The 21,453-nt window shown below is 44.4% G+C and overlaps 1 protein-coding gene across 1 annotated transcript in view; it reads right to left on the bottom strand.

Moving 5' to 3' along the window:
- Positions 1–21,453, bottom strand: part of ret (ret proto-oncogene receptor tyrosine kinase) — an 89,313-nt gene that overhangs the window by 38,700 nt on the left and 29,160 nt on the right. The gene's annotated exons all lie outside the window — the stretch shown is intronic.

Raw genomic sequence — 21,453 nt, 5'->3', positions numbered from 1 at the left:
TGTCTTAAGAGAAAGCCTCATCTCAATAGCAAAGGTACCAAAGAAGATGGAAGTGCCAGGCAGAAAAATCAACAGAGAAAGCCAAATATTCCAAAAGACAAAATCAGGTTGTAATTTAGGGAGTGAGTAAAATTCTATTTTTTTTGTTAATAAGTGGGAATTGGACTTATCTAAACAGCTTTCCATTAGAATCATGTTTTGTTCAGTTTAGAGGCTGAGAGGAGGTGTGCGTACAGCACAACGACTGGCACTGATTTGTTGGGCTGAATGGTCTGTTTCTGTGCTGTCAGTTCAATGTAGTGTGGTTCTATATGTCACAGCAGTATAACTTACTGTACATCACATGTTATATCACTCCTGGCTTTGCCAACTAGTATATCCAGTGACATTCCACGTGCAATGCCAGGGGAGATCCTTCAGTATCGCCACAGTTCCAGGAATGACTGTTCAACTCACACAGTAATATGTTAAAGAGATAGGCTTTAAAGTGTGGCTTAAAGGAAGGGCGAGTGGTAGAGAGGGTGAGAATTTGGGGATGGGGTTGGGGGGGGAGGTGGGGAGCAGAGAAAATTCCAGAGCTTAAGGGCTCGATAACTGAAGGCACAAGGGGCAGCAATGGAACGATTAAAATGGGTGATGTGCAAGAGACGAGAATTGGAGGGGCATGGGGATCTCAGAGGGTTGTGGGACTGTAGAAGGTAAAGTAAAAGTAAAGTTTATTTATTAGTCACAAGTAGGCTTACATTCACACTGCAATGAAGTTACTGTGAAATTCCCCTAGTTAACAATATAGGAAGGAAAGAATTATTTCACTACTGATTTAACACACAACCGATTGAATCCTCCCACAGCCAGACAGAGCATTGGTGAACCCATTCCCAGGTTAAAAGGAATCTTCAAAAAAAACCAGGCAAGGCTGAGAATCCAAATGAAACCATTTGGGAAGAGGTTGAAAATATACCAAAAGTCAGAGAATCCCTACACTGTGGAAGGAGGCCATTTGGCCCATCAAGTCTGCACCAACAACAATCTCACCCAGGCCCTATCCCCATAACTGCATGCATTTACCCTAGCTAGTCCCCCTGATACAAGGATCATTTCAGCACAGCCAATCGACCTAATCCGCACATCTTTGGACTGTGGGAGGGAAGTGGAGCACCCAGAGGAAACCCACGCAGACACGGGGAGAAGATGCAGACTCCGCACAGACAGTGACCCAAGCTGGGAATCGAACTGGGGTCACTGGCGCTCTGAGGCAGCAACGCTAACCACTGTGCCACCATGCCAACAGAGTGAAACCATGGAGGGATTTGGAAAACAAAGCTGAGAGCACTAAAATCAGGTTGTTGCCAGATCGGGAGCCAACGTAAGGCACCAAGAACAGGGATGGAAATAAGTTCCCTGCATCATGAAGGGCTCCAAATAGATCTAATCTGGATTGATTTTTTTTTATGTATTGCTGCCAGTCTTCACAAAGAAATAAATGAGATTTCAAAAGAAAAGGAAATGAGATTCAGCTCAGCGAATTCAGATGGAAAAGCTTGTGAGAAGATGCAGGGGATGAGTTTCTGGAAATGAAGGTTCCGAGTTAGAATAGGTTACATTCGTAGATTTAGACAGCTCTTATGTACGGCTTGAGAAACAGAATTGATATCTTGTTAGGAATCACAGAAATGTCTCATTTAGTTCATTGTTATTAATTCGATCTCTGGTTTAGTGTTTCCGGAGAAGCTCAGCCTGGACACAACAGAAGGACACCGTGAATATCGGAAAAATCAAGTGTGCTCTAACCAGCCAGACTTTTCGATTTTCCTTCGACACCCTGTGGAAGTTAAAATGCTCAGATTAAAAAAAAATCATGCCTTCTCTATAACAGCTGGTGAGAATATTATTGGTTGCAGATCTTCAAGGGAGCCTGTTTGCTTTAGACTAATCTTCTCTTGCCTAGGCCTCACAACATTCTGTTTCCTAAACTTCACTGGGGGGTGAACCAGACCAGAGTTTTGATTTGATTTATTATTGTCACATATGTTAACATACAGTGAAAAGTGTTGTTTCTTGCATGCTATACAGACAAAGCATACTGTTCATAGAGCAGGAAACAAGAGGGTGCAGAACGTAGCGTTACAGTCGTAGCTAGGGTGTAGAGAAAGATCAACTTAATGTCAGGTAAGTCCATTCAAAAGTCTGACAGCAGCAGGGAAGAAGCTGTTCTTGAGTCGGTTGGTATGTGATCTCAGACTTCTGTACCTTTTTCCCCGACAGAAGAAGGTGGGAGAGAGAATGTCCGGGACGCATGGTGCCTTTAATTATGCTGGCTGCTTTGCTGAGGCAGCGGGAAGTGTAGACAGAGTCAATGGATGGGAGGCTGATTTGCATGATGGATTGGGCTACATTCATGACTTTGTGTAGTTTCTTGTGGTCTTGGGCAAAGGATGAGCAAAAGTCAATTTTTCATCGAATGAGAAAGGGCAAAACACCAGGGTTTAATTGGCAAATATGACTGTCAATGAAATATGTGAAAAATCTCTTGTTCCTGATTTGCTGTAATTGACTATAACTGCTGAGCTGTTTCTCTGTAACATCAGAACCACTCCAGCCATTTCGATGGGGGCAAGGGGGGTTGTCCTTGTGCACAAGTAATTAAAGACCTTGCATTGGATGCATGCTGTCCAGCGCTGTTTGTTTTAAGAGTCGACTAAGTGTGTCTAAGGTTGCTGGTATCCAAGGATCTCTGACAACCTTATCCGTCACCTGCAACATTCACTCCCTCCACCACCAGTGCACCTTGGCAGCAATGTGTACCATCTTCATTGCAGCAACTCACCAAGGCTCCTTGGACAGCACCTTCCAAACCCACAACCTCAACCACCAAGAAGGACAAGGGCAGTGGACACATGGGAACATCTTTCACCTGCAAATTCCCCTCCAAGCCACTCACCATCCTAATTTGGGAATGCATCGACTGTTCCGTCACTGTCACTGGATCAAAATCCTGGAACACCCTCCCTAACAGCACCGTGGATGTGCCTACACCACACGGACTGCAGCAATTTAAGAAGGTGGGTCACCACCAATGTCTGGAGGAGAATTATGGATGGGCAACAAATGTGGGTCTAGTCAGTGACACACATCCTTGTGATAGAATTTTCCAAAAGTGGCTTAGGTCACACCCAGACAACATCCCCATTCCCCTTCCTACACCCACCATTAAATTCATGCTTGAACCTCTCTCTCAGACAATATAGCGTGGCCAACAGCCTAACATACACATCTTTGGAATGTAGGAGGAAACTGGAGCACCCAAAGGCAAACTCAGGGAGAACATGCAAACTCTACACAGTGTCCCAAGGCTGGAATTGATTCCAGATTTTTATTGAATTCAAATTTCACCAATCTGATGGTACGGCAGATCCCTGCAGTTCCTCTCAGTGCACACACATCAGCCATCATCAACATGAAGAAAGGGCACACACACACACACACACACACACACACACACACACACACACACACACACACACACACACACACACACACACACACATACACACACACACACACACACACATATGGCACCAACTGGTGTTTATTTGCAAGCTCTGCCGAAGGGTCATCCAAACTCAAAACATTGGCTGTATTCTCTCTCTCACAGATGCTGTCAGACCTGCTGGAGATTTTCCAGCATTTTCTGTTTTTGTTGCATTTACATAATGCCTTTAATATCATTAAAGTAGCAACACTGCCCAATACATCACACAGGAGCGTGACTGGGTTGAGTGCAAGTTCAATTCAACTAGAATCATAGAGTCACAGAGATATCCAGGACAGAAACAGGCCCTTCGGCCCATCTTCTCCATGCTAACCAGGTTTCCTAAACTGAACTAGTCCCATTTGCCTGTGTTTGGCCCATATCCCCCTAAACCTTTCCCATCCACATACCTGTCCAAATGTCTTTTAAATGTTCTATCACCTCTCTCTGACAGCTCATTCCATATATATACCAGAGTGGCACAGAGGCACAGGGGGTCAGCACTGCTGCCTCACGGGGCCAGGAACCCGGGTTCAATTCCCAGCTCAGGTCATTGTCTGTCAGGTTTGTAACCGTGTGCCTGTGTGGATGAATGTATATTGCACATTCTGATATTTTCACTGGAGGCTGTGCCTAAAGCTGCCTGGGTGCTAAGCTCTGGAATTCCATCCCGAAACCTCTCTACTTCTCTTCCTCGATCTTTCAGATATTCCTTTAACCTGACACCCTTTGAACAGGGTTTTGATCAACTGCCCTCATATCTCCTTACCTGAAGGGAGTCCAAAACTAGAGGGCATAGGTTGAAGATGAGAGGGGAGGGATTTAAAAGGGCCCTGAGGGACAACCTCTTCACACAGAGGGTTTAAAGTTTAATTATTAGTGTCACAAGTAGGCTTACATGAAGTTACTGTGAAAATGCCCTAGTCACCACACCCCGGTGCCTGTTCGGGTGCACTGAAGGGGAATTTAGCACAGCTAATGCACCTAATCAGTGCATCCTTTGCACTGTGGGACGAAACCTGTGCGGACCTGTATGTTCTCCCATGTCTGTGTGGGTTTCCTCCCACAGTCCAAAGGACATGCTGGTTAGGTGCATTAGTTGTGCTAAATTCTCCCTCAGTGTACCCGAACAGGTGCAGGAGTGTGGCAACTGAGGGATTTTCACGGTAACTTCATGTAAGCCTACTTGTGACACTAAGAAATAAACTTTAAACCCTCTGTGTGAAAAGGTTGCCCCTCAAGTCCCCTTTAAATCATTCCCCTCTCACCATTTTCCTCTGGAGTGTTGAAGGCTGAGGGGTGATCCTATAGAGATCTATAAAATAATGAGGGGCATAGATCAGCTAGATAGTCAATATCTTTTCCCAAAGGTAGGGGAGTCTAAAACTAGAGGTCAGGGTTTTAAAGTGAGAGGGGAGAGATACAAAAGTGTCCAGAGGGGCAATTTTTCACACAGAGGGTGGTGAGTGTCTGAAACAAGCTGCCAGAGGCAGTAGTAGAGGCAGGTACAATGTTGTCCTTTAAAAAGCACTTAGACAGTTACATGGGTAAGATGGGGATAGAGGGATATGGGCCAAATGCGGGCATTGGGGCTAGCTTAGGGGTTTAAAAAAAAACGGTGGCATGGACAGGTTGGGCCGAAGGACCTGTTTCCATGCTGTAAATCTCTATGACTCTATGCCCTCTAGTTTTGGACTCCCTTAAGACATGAGGGCAGTTGATCAAAACCCTGTTCAAAGGGGGTCAGGTTAAAGGAGTATCGGAAAGGTCGAGGAAAAGAAGTAGAGAGGTTTCGGGATGGAATTCCAGAGCTTAGCACCCAGGCAGCTTTAGGCGCAGCCTCCAGTGAAAATATCAGAATGTGCAATATACATTCATCCACACAGGCCGACTGGTACACACACAGGCACACGGTTACAAACCTGAAAGGACAGGAAGCAGACGGGGCTGTGTCCGGTGAGTGCCCCTCTAATAGAAACATATGGGAAAACACCTGACAGATGGGTGTCGCAGAGCAGGGATTAGAGAACAGGCTCCAACTGGCCATCATCAACATGCAGAAAGGGTCGACACACATACACAGATGAACAGACATGGCAACAATTTGCATTTATTTGCAAGCTCCGGACTCAAAACATTGGCTCCATTCTTTCTCCACAGATGCCGTCAGACCTACTGAGATTTTCCGTGCCACCTCCAGTTCCCCCTCCCTCCACTGGCTCCGAGCTCAAATCTAAAGCAGCCTCTTAATCCCAGGCGCTTTCTGCTCCTCTGGCTGAAGGGAATCTGTGGCTCAATTTCAGACAAAGATTTTGGCCATGGATTCTCACTCATCCAAATGGATCAGTTCTCCCTGGTCAACATTTTATCCAACGTCAATAAGTAGAACAATAACATAAACAGGGAAGACAGTAGCCTAGAATCAATGTCACTGCACTAGTAATCCAAATCTTCTGGACACATAGCTCATATCCCACTATGGCAGCCACTGGGACTGAAATTCAATTCAAAATATGTAATTGAAAGCTCGTCTCTGTAATGAAGGTTATCAATTGTCATAAAAACCCATCTGGTTCACTAAAGCCCCTTTAGGAAAGGAAATCAGCCATCCTTACTCTGTCTGGCCTACATGTGACTCCAGAGCCACAGCAATATGGTTGACTTTCAACTGCCCCTCAAATGGCTGAGCAAGCCACCCAGTCAAGAGCAAATTAGTTACGGGTGACAAGTGCTGGCCTAGCCAATGATGCCCACATGAATGAAAGAATAATGATCTGGTCATTATCACGTTGCTAGGAGCCTACAGTGCACAAAAGGACTCAACCACTTCCTACATCGGAAGAGTGAACACACTTCAAAAGTACTTGAATGGTTGTAAGTGAGTAGAGTGGGGGCATCCTGAGGTCATGAATTGGCGCTATATTAATGTTATTAATGTAATGATATCTCCAACACTGCCAAAAACTAGAGTGTTGGTCAACTGGGTCCGCTAATGCTATTCAAGTCTTTCTTTAGGTTTGACCACTTCTCATTTCCATCTCCAAGTTATGCAGCAAGATGACCTAGCAATATCCTTTAAATACAGGGACCCGGGCAAGGCTGCACAGGCAAGGGCTGAAGATGATTTTAAAAAAAGGATGTATTCAACAAGTGCCTGCCCTGCCCTGCTCACTGTCTGAGACCTGCTGTAGACACAGCTCAGGGGTGGCCCTCTCTTAATCGGAAAAGTTGTAAGTTCTCCATGGTTAATGGTGTTCTGAGGAAGTGATACGCCTTTAATTGATGAAAACTCATCCAGGATCATCGATGGGAGATTATTAATAGAAATAAGTCAATATTGCCTTTGCAACAGTACTAACAGACCCAGTTAGCCAACTTTTGGAAGTGTAGGGATATAGTTACATTAATAACAACAGATTCATTTCCGGTACGTTGTGTCCGTCTAATATATCTGAAAATTGTTGTTTCTGCATGAGAGGTCATCCCAGCCAAAAGCAGTGATATCATATGTACCTTTTCTGCAAAACACTTGATATATCTACTGAGATCAAGGCCAGTTAAGGACATTATGTTTGCTGTCCGTGCAGGCAAATGGTTTCCATGTTGTGCATTTGATGTATATAGTAACCACATCAAACATTGGCTTGGGAGATGGATATGGTCACACTCTCACAAGTGTGTAGGACACACTCAATTACTGGCCCAGCCCAGAAAACACCTTGCCACTTATCACAGACCCTGTTCCAAATCGGTGGACCAGGAGGTCAGGGGAAAGCTCTGTTTTAATAACCGTTGTCTCATTAAATTCTAAATCAGAAGATGAAGATCTTGTGTTTTGCAGAAATTAAGACTTTGCTTTCTGTAGCACTTTCCACAAACTTAGGAACTGCCAAAGCATCTAACAGTCAATGAAGTGCCCTTGAATGGTAGTCATTGTTGCAGTGTAGAAAAATTTCAGCTGAAGTTTACTTCTGCCCGCCCCCCCTAAAGCTCAAATCCCTGTATACATTGTGGTTCCACCTGACACAAAACCTGGGCCACCCCAGCTTAGAACATTATCCTCCTTAAACTCTTTGCTATTCTAGATCATGATGCACCACAGACTTATCACAATTTATTGACCTGATTTCCCATTCCCCCATCCCGCTCCGTCCTACGATAATGGTAGGCAGTTTCACCGTCCCATCATAAACCATTGGATGTGGCCCCACCATCAACACAGAAGATCACATGCATTGCACCTGCAACCATCAACAGCATTTTAAAATGCAATCACTTCCACTCCGTCTACTTAAACATTTAAAACAGTGATTAGAAAATAACAACAATTGACTTTAAGAGACACTAACAAGCCCTTAATTGACATTATTAAGCAGGGGGCTTTAAATTAATGGCAGATTTGTGGTGCCAAGGCATACTTTTGTCAATAAGCACAGAGTTGTGCTGAAACCCTCAGTTGAAGTTGCTGCATTTTCTTTACTGTTTTTTGTCTCCAATCCCCAATGTACATGCCATCTTAGATATGCCCATCGTGTGGCTTGCATTGTGTTCCATCTTCCTCAGTGCCATTCTAATGTATGGCAGGAAAGCAAAATGGAATGAAATTGTGTAGAATTGTCAAAGACTCCAGCTCCGCTAGATTGGATTAGATTCATGATTGTGATGGCACAGTGGTTAGCACTGCTGCCTCACAGCGCCAGGGATCCGGATTCGATTCCCAGCTTGGGTCAGTGTCTGTGCGGAGTCTGCACGTTCTCCCCACGCCTGTGTGGGTTTCCTCCCACAGTCCAAAGATGCACTGGTTAGGTGCATTGGCTGTGTTAAATTCTCCCTCAGTAAAGTTAAGTTTATTTACGAGTCTCACAAGTAGGCTTACATTAACACTGCAATGAAGTTACTGTGAAAATCCCCAAGCTGCCACACTCCGGCACCTGTTCAGATACACTGAGGAAGAATTTAGCATGGCCAATGCACTGTACTCAAGGGAGAATTTAGCATGGCCAATGCACCTAACCAGCATGACTTTCGGACTGTGGGAGGAAACCGGAGCATCCAGAGGAAACCAGCACAGACACAATGAGAATGTGTAGATTCCGCACAGACAGGCAGTCACCCAAGCCAGGAATCGAACCCAGGTCCCTGGTGCTGAAAGGCAACAGTGCTAATCACTGTGCCACCATGCCGTCTTGGACAGAGTACAGAAAAGGACAGTTAGTCGGATACTGGGAATTGCAGCAAGGCCATTGAGTGTGAAAGGGCTAAATAAAATGCCCTAGAACTTTTAGAAACAGCTCAATATTTTTCAGAAGGTGAGTGTTGGGATGGGAGATAAATCTTCCAAATACAATGAACACTAGAGGGTGCTCCACCCAGGGAAGGGCACAGCATCTGGAGTTTGTAGATCCACTGGGACTGATTCATATCGATTGCAAATTGAAAGCTGATTGAAACTGTAGATTGGAGGGCAGACCTCACTCTGAAATCCAAGAAAAAAGAGCTGGCGATCTAGAGGTCACTTTGTTAAAATAAATCTCCAACCCACCCTCAACATATTCTTTCCTTCCAGCAGCTGAGGTGTCCAATTACTTTAATTTCAAATTAAATTCAAAATGCCACCCGATAAGCAATAATTACGGTGCTGCCGGCCTTCTTATATATAAACATTTTTACAATGAAGGGCGTCACAAGTTTAAGAAAAGGCAAGAGGAACACGATGGCAATTTCAACCATTTTGTGTTTCCCCTTTCGAGTCACTCAACATCCTGATTCGGAGAAGTATCACTGTCACTGGGTCAAAATCCTCCCTAACAGCGCTGTGGATGTACCTACATCACACAGACTGCAGAGGTTCAAAGATGCAATGGAGTGGGTCAGTGTTTTTCAAACTCTTTTTCCAGCCACCCACCTTCGCTAAATGGCTGTTCCCCGTGACCCACGCTAAAGTTCACTTCCTACTTGTCGCTGGCTCTCTCTTTCACGCGACAAAATGATCCATCAACTTACTAGAAAAGCAAAGAAAATTGGCACCAAGTGTACATACCAAACACGCTGACCTGATTATCCTTGCCTCATGTAGTCACAGCCGGTACTGCAGTGAGAATTTATCCAGAGAGAAAATGGGCAAAAAGGTCAGATGATCATTGGGGATCATTTTTGGCAACCATATTTTATCAATGTCCCATGACCACCCACTTTGGAAAACACTGATGTAGGTGGCAATGCCACTGTATCCAGAGGTCCCAGGCTATCGCTCCGGGCGCAGAGGTTCAAATCCCACCACAGCAGCTGGTGGACTTTAAATTCGATTAATTCACCTGGAATTAGCCTCAGTGCGGTGACCATGAAACGGTTATTAATTGGTGTAAAAACTGAGTTTGAATCCTGCCACGGCAAATGGTGGAGTTTGAATTCATTAAAAAAAACCTAGAATTAAGAATCTACTGATGATCGCGAAACCATTGTCGGAAAAACCCATCTGGTTCACTAATCTCCTCTAGGGAAGGAAATCTGCTGTCCTTGTCAGGTCTGGCCTACATGTGACTCCAGAGCCCCAGCAACATGGTTGACTGTCAACTGCCCTCTGAAATGATCAAGTAGATCACTGGGTTTAAGGTAATGAGGGATGGACAACAGGCGTTGGCCTTGCTACAACGCCCATATCCAGTGAATGAATGAAAGGGTAAACAGAGTATGTTTTAAAGAAATTTATCATTTGCCTTTTTCCCTCTTTTAACTGCAATCAATAAATGATCAAAGACACATTAGGTCCAAAGACCCACAACAATCTGTTGTCAGCATAATACTGAATGTTGATGGAAAATTTATGAGGGAGTTAGTCCCACGTATGTGCACTCAGGGTCTGCATATGGTACAACAGCATAACGCACATTCACACAAGGTGGGAAAAACATTGAGGTCCCTATTTCCCGGCTGAAAAATGTTCTGTTTTCGTTAGCACATTGATAGCCTGAGAAATGTTCCTGCAATAAATACAGAAAAAGAGAAGCCATTGTACAGCAAACACACACACACACACACACACACACATACACATACACGCGCGCGCGCGCATGGACACACACATATACATATGCAGACACACGTGCGTGCAGACACACAGGTGCGCAGACACACAGGCATGCAGACACATGCAAACACACGTGCAGACACACAGACGTGCAGAGACACATACGCGCACAGACACACAGACGTGCAGACACACATGCGCGCACAAACACAGACGTAGATACACACGTGCAGACACACATACACGCAGACACACACACGTGCGGGCACACACATGCAGGCATACAAACACAGACATAGATACACATGCGCAGACACACACACACGCAGAGACATACACATGGCAGACACACCCACACACACACGTGCAGACACACACACACGTGCAGATACCCCCAGGATTTGGGAACACCACTTTGCAAAATCTAGGTTCTTTGAGTATTTCCAACACCAGGGGAAACCATAAGACCCAAGTACATTTCACTGATACATGAGATCATTAATTCCATTAAAGGATCTGTGGATCGATCCTAACTGGCTTTGTCTGTATAATCTCTAAACTTGCTTTGACCTGAACATTCAGATTGAAGCTACCTTTTTACCATAATATTTTCACGCAGACCTTTCACTAAAACAATTAGGGCTGTCTCTGAGGCTTGGGGGATTATAATGTGGCAGTGATAGTGAAAACAAAGGGCTCTGATGCCCCCAGGGTAAAGAGATGTCCGGCTACATCTCCACATTAAACATCATGTGACCAGCCCACGGTAAACACAGCCAAAGGATAACAAATTGCAATTTATACGCTACCTTTGTCGAACTCTTGACACCTCAATTGAAAAATAAATTTGTATTCAAATCCTACCATGGTCTCAATTCCCCAAACTCCATCAACATTTTCAGTCCTACAACTGTGCAAAATCTCTCTATCCCTCTAATTTGGCCTCCTGCACATCTGTATCTGTGCACCCATACATATGTGTAATAGTATCCCATAGATCTGCACACCTGCATTTTTAGATTTCCGTACCTTTACCCCTGGATCTGTATATCTGCACACAGGGCAAGTTACTGTTGCTTTCTTCTACTTGTTTTTAAAGTGAATTTTTTACTCTATTCTTAAAGCCAATGCTCAGAGTATGCCAGGCAAATCCAAGTCTATTTCTTGCTTGCTCCAAAAACCAAATTCAAAATTCAATTGAACCCAGTTCAAGGCCCCCAAGAGAGAGAGACAAACAAAATCCAAGCTGGCCAGATAAGGCATTGCACCCGAACTTGGGGCTTGATCCTAGCCAAAAGGCCGAGGAGCACTTTTATAGAATCTCTAAAGTGCAGAAGAGGCCATTCAGCCCATTGAGTCTGCACCAACTTTCCGAGACAGCATCTTACCCATACCCTATCCCCGTATTCCCACACACTTCCCATGGCTAATCCATCTAACCTACACATCTTGGGACACTAAGGGGCAATTTAGCATGGCCTATCCGCCTAGCCTGTGCCTATTGGAACACAAAGAGGCAATTTAGCCTGGCCAATCTACCGAACCTGCACATTTCTGATGTGTGGGAGAGAGCCAGAGCACCCGGAGGAAAGCCATGCAGACATGGGGAGAACATGCAAACTCTACACAGTCACCCAAGACCAGAATTGAACCTGGGTCCCTGGAGCTGTGAGGCCGCAGTGCTTGTCAGAATGTAACCAATGTTAACATTGGAATCTGTTATAATGAACCAATGGTAACATGCTGTGAAAGTCAGCTGACCCAGTAGACAACGTAGCCAATGGCAAAATGAAAGTCAGCTGATCCAGTATAAACAGAAAACAGGTGGGGATTGTGGGGAGCATTTGTGGTTCAGAGTGTGGTGTGAGTGCTTTGTAATGAAGTTTCTTTATTAAACCTTTTTCTTTGATTTACTTTGTGGATTTAGTTCTTTTATTGCTTGCAACTGAAGTATCCTTAGTGGCGGATGAACAATGCTCACCACTGTGCCACTGTGTAACTACAGATAGCTGTATCCACCACAATGCAAATCTGTCTATGTCCTCATGTCTCCTTACTCTTTTCCCATACCCCATCATTTGGCAAATCACTGGCAAATTTTGAGTTCACAACACGCTCTGGAGCCCAGTTCTTGCCAATACAAGAATCATCCATTCAACCCTACTCTACATTTGTACACAGAACAGTGGAGAGTTTAGTGTTATGTTCCCCTTTTGAGAAGCCACGCCAAATCCCCCAAAGAGGAAGACCTCACTTTGTAATCTGTTAAAAGTGTTTGGGAAGGTGTGAACCATCCTACATGAATATTTAGGGGTTCAATAACAGAAAGACCTGACATCACTTTGTGAACAATGAATAATTTATTTATTTAACTAACAGGGAGATTTAACTAAACAATTAACATGTGGATTAAAGAAAGATACTACTAGAATGCTGTTCAAATAAATACAAGGACCATTCATTACCAAAAAAAAGACTTTAGTCTCTCTCAGAAAAATGTACAACAGGTGTTTTGGCTTTGGAAAACCTTTTGCAATTCTTCAGTCGATTGTGTTGTCTGTAAACTCTTTCTGATTTGGTACCCTTCATTAGATAGATAGAGGGTTCTCTTAAGAGATATTTTAAGCTGGCAGGGAGCTGCTCTTTTTCTCTCTAGGCGTTGAGAGGTGGCAGCTCTCCAGCTGAATTACCCCAGGCAGGCAGTTGAGTTCCTCTTTATATAACTGACCTATCAATTATCCTATACCAGGATTGGTCCGATATTGTCAAAACAGCAAATTCAAATTTAATAGGTTCCTGATAGCTGAGTGTCTTCTTTAAACTGATAGGCTGTCAAAATTCAGAAGCCTGCAAAGCCTGTTATCAAGGCAACCCTGATGTTTGATCCTTGTTACAACTGTTACAATCTATGTACCCTGTGTTTTAAACATCCAAGCACTGACACAAAACCAGCTTTTAAAGGGACCACATTTCACAAAATCAACTTCACAACATCAGCAATAAGTACACCCCTTTTAGTAATTGACGCAAGTGGGTATTCTGGGAACTGCTAACAAGTCAATAGCTTTGTGGTCATTTTATTAGAATGTTGTTGCCAAGGCCAGCTACTGTGAGCAAAGACAGCGAGACAAAAATGAGATGCAGTCGAGATGAGGTGGGAAAGTCATTTACATTTAGCGATAAACACGGTGATGGACAAACCATATTCATTGTGGGCCACAGTTTAATGACGTTTTAGCATCTTTAGAAAATAATGGATTTGCAGGAGTGATTACAAGATTGTAATCTCATCAAGTGAGGCCCTTAATTATATCGCAGCCCAGGAGAGTCACCTCTTAGCTGAACCCAGAGATGGGATTACACTTTTGAGACTATCTTGTTTAATGTGAAGCTGCTGGCATACTCTGAATTGTCCACCAGAACTACAGCTTCTGCAGAGAGGGATTCCCAAATGTAACAAACCTGTTATTGAATGCTAGTTAATTACTGCCGTAACATCATCACTACCTGTTTGGCATGGTCAATGATAAAGAAAAGTAAAGCTTATTTACTAGACACAAGTAAGGCTTACATTCAGACTGCAATGAAGTTACTGTGAAATTCCCCTAGTTGCCACACCCTGGTGCCTGTTCGGGTAAATGTACCTAGCCAGTACATCTTTCAGATCGTGGGAGGAAACCAGAGAACCCGGAGGAAATTCACACAGACTCGGGGAGAACGTGCAAACTCCACACAGACAGTGACTCAAGCCAGCAATCGAACTGGGTCCCTGTTGCTGTGAGGCAGCAGTGCCAACTACTGTGCCACCCTAATATAATCGGTGTACGTGACCGGTAAAACATCCAGCAAGATTACACAGTGCTGTGTGAAGAAGAACTGGTGTGATCTATGTGGAGAATTAATCCATAACAAATTAATGTTTGCCTGAGGTGGTGGTGGTGGTGGCGGGGTGGGGGGGGGGGGAAGAATAGAGAATACTGGGCAACGTGGTCAAATTTGTCTCAGTTGACTGTCTTAAGCAATCACTATCTCTAACCCCCTCAGGATGTCCATTTAATCCCACAGACCTGTTTGTCTGAAGGAGTGCTCAGACATGCACTCAATCAATCAATCATTGTTGAAACTGGACTCATGGAGACATGCGCATGTTGTAATTTTCTCCACTTCTCACTAACACTTTTGCATTCTGCTTAATTTTTCATTTTCTGCACAATTTTTCTTCTCCGAAAGAAACTTTGGGATAAATGGGCTCCAAAGAGGTGCAGACGGTCACACTTAGAGACAAGATGGGAAGAAAAGGAGCATCTTCTGTTCCTCATCAAGCAGCATCCTGAGATCTTTATTATTCGTCAGAACCACTGCAGTCTGTAGGTGGGGCCTCACATTAACAATCCATAAGCAAATCAACGCGTCTCCCAGTAAAAGAAAAACTTGTCTTTATTAAGCAGCATCGGAAATGACCCTGTGATACTCCAGAGCATTTTACACTCAGTGAAGTCTGCGAACTGCACTCGTTGTTGCAATGTTACAACATGGTGCTTTCTTAGCATGAAGCAGTCAAACCACAGCATAAACTCAGCTGGGCTGACAGGAAAGGATAAGGCTCAAAATGTGTTAAGTATCACAAATAGAAAGTTTTCTGTAATATTTTTAAAAGAATATTCTAAGATTCATCTTCAATGTTTGGCAAAAATTGTCCAGTGGACAGCACAGTGATCAGCACTGGTGCCTCTCAGTGCCAGGGAACCAGGTTCGATTCCTGGCTTGGCTGACAGTGCAGAGTTTGCACATTCTCCCCATGTCTGCATGGGTTTCCTCCGGGCACTCCGGTTTCCTCCCACTGCCCAAAGATGTACGGGTTAGGTGGATTTGCCATGCTAAATTGTCCCTTGGTGTCAGGGAGATGAGCTGGGTAAATATGTGGAGTTACAGGGATAGGGCCTGGTTGGGATTCTGGTCAGTACAGGTTTGATGGGCTGAACAGCCTCCTGCATTGTACGGATTCTATGATTCTATAAATGGCAAAGAGTTTCTAATTAATTTTAGGGATCATTCTTTTTAAAGAAGATTAAAATCTCGGTGTTGGTGGTGGTGATTGGGGGTGGGGGTTGCCTTTCCTGTCATGCCTGGTTGGGAATTGTCACGGGCGTGGGACAGACCATGAGAAAAGTCTGTTGACCTCAGGCTGGATTTTCCAGTTTTGGGGTCCCTGATTTCATCTCTACTTGGCCGCAGGATATACCCAAGAAGAATTACTCGCTGAGTGACCCACCCAGGGAGGTCCAACAACTACACCTTGTAGCCTCAAAATAATGCACTACATTACACGTGACTACATTTTAGCACAATAACCCATCGTGCGCTACATTGTACAATGTCCCTGCCTGTATAAACATTTATCATCTTACAAGCTCCTAGCACACACCAAGAGATTCTCCATTCACGTATGTGTCTTAGAAGAGTTTGAACTCAGAACTGTTTGAAATTATATCGTAGTGATTCTGAAGTTATAATGCAATTGAAAGACAGACAGATTTAGAAAGCTATAGAATATATTTACTGAGAATATATTTACAATATATACCCAATCAATAAATTGGGAGTATAGACTGGGAATTTTGGTGGAATCACCAGGGCAGCGCTCATGGTTTTTCAGACATTAAGTGGATCCTGGGGTTTAGCAGATTCTTTCGAGAGTTGAGTTAATACCTGACTCAGTATCAAGGCTGCAATCACATCAATGGACAACACACTGTCCTGTACTGAGTGTTGTGTTTCCTGCCTGGGAGATGTGCAGAGATGATACACTCCAGGTTGCGTGTGTGCAGGAAATTGATGTACCTCCTATCATGCTTGCAGCTCCTTGTTTCAGTTCATAAGACCATAAGATGTAGGAGCAGAATTAGGCCATTCAGCCCATCGACACTGCTTCAGCATTCAATTTCTCAACACCATTCTCCCGCCTTTTTCCCATAGCCTTTGATTCACTTAGCAATCAAGAACCTATCTATCTCTGTCTTAACGACACTCAATGACTTGGCCTCCACAGCCTTCTGCGGCAATGAATTCCACAGATTCACCACTCTCTGGCTGAAGAAATTCTTCCTCATCTCGTTCTAAAGGGTCATCCCTTTACTCTGAGACTGTGCCCTTGGATCTCAGTCTCTCCCACTAATGGAAAACCTTCCCTACATCCACTCTATCCAGGCCTTTCAGTATTCTCTAAGTTTCAATGAGATCTCTCCTCATCCTTTTAACCTCCATCGCGTTTCTACAAACATACAAATTAGGTGCAGGAATAGGCTATTTAACTGCTCGAGCCTGCTCCACCATTTGATAAAATCATGGCAGATCCAGTTGTGGCCTCAATACTTGCCTGCCTAACACCTACACACTTTGACATCCTTGTCAATCAGGAATCTATCTAACTCTGCCTTAAAATATTTAGCGACCCAGCCTCCACCACTCTCTGGGGAAGAGAACGCCACATGAATGTGATCCTCTGAGAGAAGGTATATGTTCTCTTCCTCAATCACCGCAACCAGGCTTAACTTATCACCCACAGTGAGCAATCAACAGTGTTGTGAGGTTGGAGGAGATTGAGAAAGGGAAAGATCATGGAGGGATTTGAAGAGAAGGGTAAGAATCTTAAAATCTAGTAGTTGTTTGATAAGGAGCCAGTGTAGATCAGCAAGCACAGGGGTTAAGGCACGGACCACAGAGATTTTGATGGGCTCACCATTATAGCAAAAAACCATTAGATAACAAGGTTCAGTTCCACTTTCTTGCAGTACATTTATATAGAATCATAGAATTTTACAGTGCAGGAGGCCATTCAGCCCATCGAGTCTGCACTGACCACAATCCCAGCCAGGCCCTTTCCCCATAGCCCCACTTATTTACCCTGTTAATCCCCCTGATACTAAGGGTCAATTTAGCATGGCCAATCCACCTAACCTGCACATCTTTGGACTTTGGATATGTTTGTAGTAACCGTTCATCTTTTACTCTGTCTGGTGTCCAACTTGTGCAGTAACCCATCACCATGTTTAGCAGGCTCTGCATAGACAGAGGTTCTGTGTGCCAGGTATGGGGAGCTTTCTCTCCACACTGCCACATCTCACTAAGTCCGGAGAATTTAGGAATATGCTGGCAAGGTCCTAAATCTCCATCACATTCCTCCACCCCACACACCCTGCTTTCCCTAAATCTGTACAGGAGAATTCCAAAAGGCTTAGAGAGGAATTGAGGGGCTGTTGTTTCACCCAGAGGATGGTGTGGATCTGGAATTTAGTGCCTGAAAGGATTGTAGAGGCAGAAATCCTCATCATATTTATAAAAGGACTGAGAAATGACCTTGAAGTGTCAAAGCTTACAGGGATCTGGAGTAAGAGCTGGAAAGTGGGATTGGGCTGGATGTCTTCTTGTCAACCTCCGCAGACAGAATGGGCCGAATGGCCTCATTTGGTGCCTCAGATTTCTGTAATTCTCCAGTTCATTCAAGACCATCCAGCACAAACTTCCTGCTTCATGCTTGACCCAGAGCCAGGGGTAGAGTTTTCAGTGGCTGGGAAGAATCTCAGTCAGGCACTTAAAGCATTTACTTCCATTGTGAATGGGAATAGACAAGGTCAAACTAATTTCCACGCTATCTGATGCTCCACAAAGCGGATGGCACATAGAACCGAGGCAGTCCAAGAAGCATTAATAATAAAAATATAATCAAACCTGACTGTTCAAAGGTAAATTGAAAGAGCGAGAGAAAGGGGCAATTCATCTGGCTGTAATTAACTGAACGTCGGAGGCAAGTTGATGCTAATCTCTCTTTTAGTAAACCCTTGTCTCCTGAGTAAACAGTGTGTTTGCACAGCGTCGGGTACACCTGGCAGTGCACCTGGCCACCATCTCAAACAACAGTCGCCATAAAGAGCAGGTATTGTGTGCATTCAATCAGGGCGGCCACTAACTCAACACACCGGCAGCTCTCTGTCATGAGGCAAGCTGACAACCTAACCCCAGCCACTGTAAAACAAACAGCTCAGCACCATGGGCACTGCTCCAATACATTCATTACTCAGCTTTTAAGCACATTAGAGTCATCCAGCCCTCAGGTTCTTGTCTTTACAGAGCCATTTTGTCCTTAAGCACCGGATTCCTGTATTGGATGGGTGACAAAGACACAATGGAACACAAGTTGGCCATTCTGCCCCTCGAGACTGTTCTAGCACAGCATGGTGACACAGTTGGTTAGCACTGCTCAGAGTGTCAGGGACCCAGGTTCGATTTTTGGCTTGGGTCACTGCCTGTGTGGAGTTTGCACATTCTCCCCATATCTGTGTGGGTTTCCTCCAGGTGCTCCAGTTTCCTCCCACAATCTGAAAGATGTGCTGGTTAGGGGCATTGGCCATGCTAAATTCTCCCTCAGTGTACCCGAACAGGCGCCAGAGTGTGGCGGCTAGGGGATTTTCACAGTAGCTTTGTTACAGTGCTAATGTACGCCTACTTGTGACACTAGTAAGTGACTTGCAGAGTCTGCATGTTCTCCCCGTGCATGGGTTTCCTCCGGGTGCTCCCACAGTCCAAAGATGCGCGGGTTAGGTTGTTTGACCGTGCTAAATTGACCCTAGTGTCAGGCGGGCTAGCAGGGTAAATATGTGAGATTATGGGAATAGGGCCTGGGTGGGATTGTGGTCGGTGCAGACTCAATGGGCTGAACGGCCTCCTTCTGAATCATAGGGATACTATGATTCTAAACTTTATCTACCATTAAGTTAAATCATGGCTGGTTTGAGCATTAAGACTGTTTCATTGTTTTGATTCCATATCTCTTGATACCCTTCCTTATCTATCAAACGTCTACTAATCTCAGTGCTTGGACTGACTTGGCATTTACTTAGGATCTTATCACACCTTCGCAACGCATTGATTGCTCTGTTTCTGAACTGCAATCACTGCTGTGATGTAGGTAAACACAGGAGCCAGTTCCACACACTGAAGTCACACAAACAGCACTGGAGTGAGTGGGTAATCTGTACTGATGGTGTTACTTGAGGGAGGAATCTGAGTGACATTTTGTTTCTAGGTTGTGCTTGCTGAGGCGGACTCTGAGGTACCTTGGGCTCAGAGAAAAGCAACATCATAAACCCATTCTTCATAAACATGCTGAGTTTACAAAGATCTTACGCCCCCCATCCTGCAGCCCCCCCCCCCCCCCCCCCCCCGCTCCTCCCTCGGCCCAGAGACAAAACTGGGGTCCCAAAGCCTTTTTCACAAATACTACGGCACAGGAAAAGGTTATTTGGTCTGTTGTGTCTGTGCTGGGCCTTTAAAGCAGCTATCTAATTAATACAATTCCCTCACTCTTTCCCCATAACAATGCATTTTTTTTTAAGAATTGCACTTTTGAAAGGTACCAATAGATCTGCTTCCATACCCTTTCATCGAGCATATTCTAGATCAACACAATACAGGGAGGCAATGGCCTAGTGGTATTATCGCTGGACCATTAATCCAGAAACTCCATTAATGTTCAAGGGACCTGGGTTCGAATCCCCCACAGCAGATGTTGGAATTTGAATTCAATAAAAAAAAATCTGGAACTATGGATAGCCTCAAAACCTTTGCTGGAAAATCCCATCTGATTCACTGATGTGCTTTAGGGTAGGAAATCTGCTGTCCTGACCTAGTCTGGCCTACATGTGACTCCAGGGCTACAGCAATGTGGTTGACTCTCAATTGTTCTTGGGCAACTAGGGATGGGCAATAAATGCTGGCCAGCCAGTGACACCCACGTCTCACAAACGAATGAAAAATAAAACACACTACATGAAAAATTATTTCTCTTTAATGTCACTCTTTGGCCTTTGAGCCAATTATCTTAAATCTGTATATTCCAGTTACCAACCTCGTGCCTAAACCATTCCTAAACTCTTCAGAATTCTGAATCCAGCTATTAAATCTCCCCTTAACCTCTCTGCTCCAAGGAGAATAATCCCAGAATCTAGTCCTTTGAGGTAACAGATTTTACACATTCCAGCTGCCTTCCATGTAAATCCACACTGCAACTCTCCATGTCTCTGGCATCCGTCCAAAAGCGGAACCCCCTAGACAAGTATATTTGTGGCACTTGAAAGCCACTGGGTGCTGGCATCATTACAGTTTCCTCACTGCATGGCATGAGGCCAGAGGATATATAAAACGGGAAGCAGAGAATAAATTCCGTCCTTATTTTAGTATCAGTCTATACTTTCTCGGGTCCGTCGTCATTCCTACACGTCGAGGATGATTTTGCCTTGCGGGTGGCTGGTTTAAATGAGATGTCAATGTTGGCAGATGGTTTCCGAGCTCTATCTCAGCCTTGCATGCTCTCCTGCAGTGAGGATGTCTGCTGTCAGCCTGTAGACACGGCGGCAGATTGTTGACTTGAGCAGCTGCCCTCTCTTTCTGTCTCTCTCACTGTTCTCTCTCAATGGCTGCTCTTGTTGATTGAAACATCATTTTTGATGATGCACTTCTACCTTGATCATGATTGAACATCTGCTTCCTGTTGTGAAGTTGAGTTTGTGAAGTGTGGTCCCTTTAAAAGCTGGTTTTGTGTCAATGCTTGGATGTTTAAAACACAGGGTACACAGATTGCAACATTTGTAACCAGGACCAAGCATCAGGGTTGCCTTGGTAACAGGCTTTACAGGTTTTTGAATTTTGACAGCCTATCAGTTTAAAGGAGACACTCAGCCATCAGGAATCTATCAAATTTGAATTTGCTGACAATATCAGACCAATCCTGGTGTAGGAAAATTGATTAGGTCATCACAGTTATAAAGAGAACTCAACAGCCTGCCTGCAACTCAACTGAAGAACTGCCACCTTTCCACACCTAGAGAGGGTAAGAGCA

Source organism: Carcharhinus amblyrhynchos, chromosome 31 (genome assembly GCF_965287045.1).
Source record: "Carcharhinus amblyrhynchos chromosome 31, sCarAmb.v2.hapA, whole genome shotgun sequence".
Taxonomy (NCBI): Eukaryota; Metazoa; Chordata; class Chondrichthyes; order Carcharhiniformes; family Carcharhinidae; genus Carcharhinus; species Carcharhinus amblyrhynchos.
The sequence above is the reverse complement of the archived record's forward strand: the minus strand, read 5'-3'. Positions and strand labels throughout refer to the sequence as shown.